This window comes from Rutidosis leptorrhynchoides, chromosome 6 (assembly GCF_046630445.1).
Source record: "Rutidosis leptorrhynchoides isolate AG116_Rl617_1_P2 chromosome 6, CSIRO_AGI_Rlap_v1, whole genome shotgun sequence".
Lineage (NCBI taxonomy): Eukaryota > Viridiplantae > Streptophyta > Magnoliopsida > Asterales > Asteraceae > Rutidosis > Rutidosis leptorrhynchoides.
Window position 1 is genome coordinate 435,187,341 of NC_092338.1, and position 2,937 is coordinate 435,190,277.

The window sequence follows — 2,937 nt, forward strand, 5'->3', positions numbered from 1 at the left end:
ATAAGAATGATTATGGAATTATCTCCAGAAATATGGAGGATATTTATAATGAAAGATACGATGATATCTTAGAATTTCTAATATCAAAGGATGATGAAGAATATTGTCCGCAAGGGTTTAGATTCGGAAGCAAGGTATTCGTTAATGGCTTCAGCAGATACTGAATAATTTGGATTCTTTGAAGGTAGGTATCTCCAGAAATATGGAGGATATTTATAATGAAAGATACGATGATATCTTAGAATTTCTAATATCAAAGGATGATGAAGAATATTGTCCGCAAGGGTTTAGATTCGGAAGCAAGGTATTCGTTAATGGCTTCAGCAGATACTGAATAATTTGGATTCTTTGAAGGTAGGTTTAGTCTTTTTGATTTATCCACAGCCTCCTTCATACTTTGCTCAATCCGTTTTTCAGTTCCAAACCTTCTCTTTTTCTGAGCTTTGCCAACACACTATTCTTTATCATCAAACTTTTGGCTGTTAAGGTTGTTTACAGTTTTTGCTGCTTCATCAGCATTCAAAGTTATCATAACCGAATCGTTGGTTATCAATCCGAGGTGTTTTCAAAAGTTTGAAGGGTTTGCATGAAGATTGTAATTGTCAAGATACATATGATGTTCTAGAATTTTGACCGATACAAATTTTTTTTTCTTTTTTTTTCTGGGTTTATGAATAGAAGTGATGTTCTAGCACAGTTTTGAAGTCAAAGTATAGCATTTGAAAGATGTAAGAATTTAAGATTGATATTTTCTGTTAAATCTTGGCTTGGATTCTGATTTTTCAAAATCAGAATATGTAATTGAATTTGTATGGAAACGATTGTATATCGCTGTGAGCATAGTTAATAATTTTTGAATCAAAGTTGAAGAATGTACAGTATAGCATATTAATTGTGAACTTATATATTTCCCGAGTATTACCTACCCGTTAAAGATTTCACAATTAATACTTTGTACAAAAGAATTTTTTTTTTACCGTCTTTATGAAAATATATGTATGTATATTTTCTTCAGATGTAATACAGATTTGATGAGTTAATATCATATTAAGCTCATTTGATTTTTGAATTGAATGAATAATCTCTAAAATATTAAGGATTACATAATCTTCGCGGAGTATTTCACTAATGAAATCAATACTTCATTATTTATTCTTATTCCTCGGTGAAGGATGTTGATGCTCGTGGATTTCTTATGAACTTTATAAGATATAAATGATGTTTTCTAGAACGTTTCGAGTACATCGAATATAAAAGTGTAAAATCAAACATGTAATTGATTAATACACTAAGTTCATTATGAAATGGAATTCATTGAGTTGAAACAGATATTTGTAGTTAACGATGGTTAAGTTGTTAACGAATGATGTACATCATAGCATATTAGTAATATGAATTAACCGAGTAGTATCTACCTCTTAAAATTCACATGTAATAGCTTAGTACGAAAAGAATCATGATGGTTTTAAAATTTATATATATAAGATATACATATAAATTCTTTAGATGAATTGAGTTATTACTTCATAACTCATTGATACAATATACTCGTTGTTGACTCGTAATGATGTCCACGGTGCTTTCTTGAACTGACGGAGCTTGTAATGTTAGAGGTGCTGCTGATTCTGATGATGTTGACAGCACTGACTGTGCTGGTGAGGCTAAGGGTACTATTGATGCAGTTGGTAAAACAAGTCTAACTTGTATCTTACACCATTCGGATAAGGGTTTCTACTCTATCTGATTTAGGGTTAAGGCTAGAATAGATAATCTCTAAACTTTAGAAATTACATAATCGCCGTAGAATGTTTCTCCGATGAAGTTATGAATCCATACTTCATCGTTTGTCATTGCTGGTACTTCTTGGTACCTATGGTGCGTATGATGTTGATATCCGAGGTACAAATTATGATGTTGAGGCGTGTGATGCGGATGTGGTTGTTGGTGGTGGTAATGATCCTGTTGGTGTGGATGATGGTGGTACCGGTTATGCTGCGGGTGCTGCTGCTGGTGTTCGTAACCCTTGCACCATATTCTCCAAAGCCACTACCCGAGCACGAAGCTCGTTGACTTCTTCTATTATACCGGGATGATCGGTGGTTCGGACGATCGGATAAATAAGATTTATAATATGGGATAGTATATAATCATGATGAGATACTCTGGAAATGAGAGAGAAAATAGTATTACGAATAGGTTCGCCGGTAAGTGCTTCAGGTTCTTCGCCAAGAGGTGAATGTGGTAGATGGAAGGGATCACCTTCTTCTTGTCTCCAATGATTAAGTAGGCTACGAACCCATCCCCAATTCATCCAGAATAGGTGATGGCTGATTGGTTGATCCATTCCGGTTACACTTTCTTCAGAGTTCAGGTGAATATCCATATCGGAATAGCTGTCGGAATTTAAGGAATTTGAACTAGATACGGGATCCATCTTGTATAATTAGAGAGATGATTTTTGATATGAAATAGATTATAGAATTTAATTGGTACTTTTCAATACATAATTTACATATGTATATATAATACCAAAATCCCGTAAATTACGGAGAAATTTTCGGAAGATGGCAGTCAAAGTTTACTGTAATAGATATGCCAAGATATGAATTTTGTCTATACACTATCTATGCAATCAATGCAATAAGACGCGTTTAGACTTAAGATGATAGACAGGTAATTTCTGACAAGAAATGATAAGCAAAACTTTTGACATGCAGAAACAGTCGAAGTCCAGACTTACTAATGCATCCTAACAACTATCAGTTAGACACACTTATGCAAGACCTGGTTCACTAGGACCAACGCTCTGATACCAACTGTGACGATCGCTCCAAATCTATATGGACGGACGTCATTCATCGATTTCATTGCGAGGTATTTGACCTCTATATGATACGTTTTGTAAATATTGCATTCTTTTGAAAAGGTACACCATAA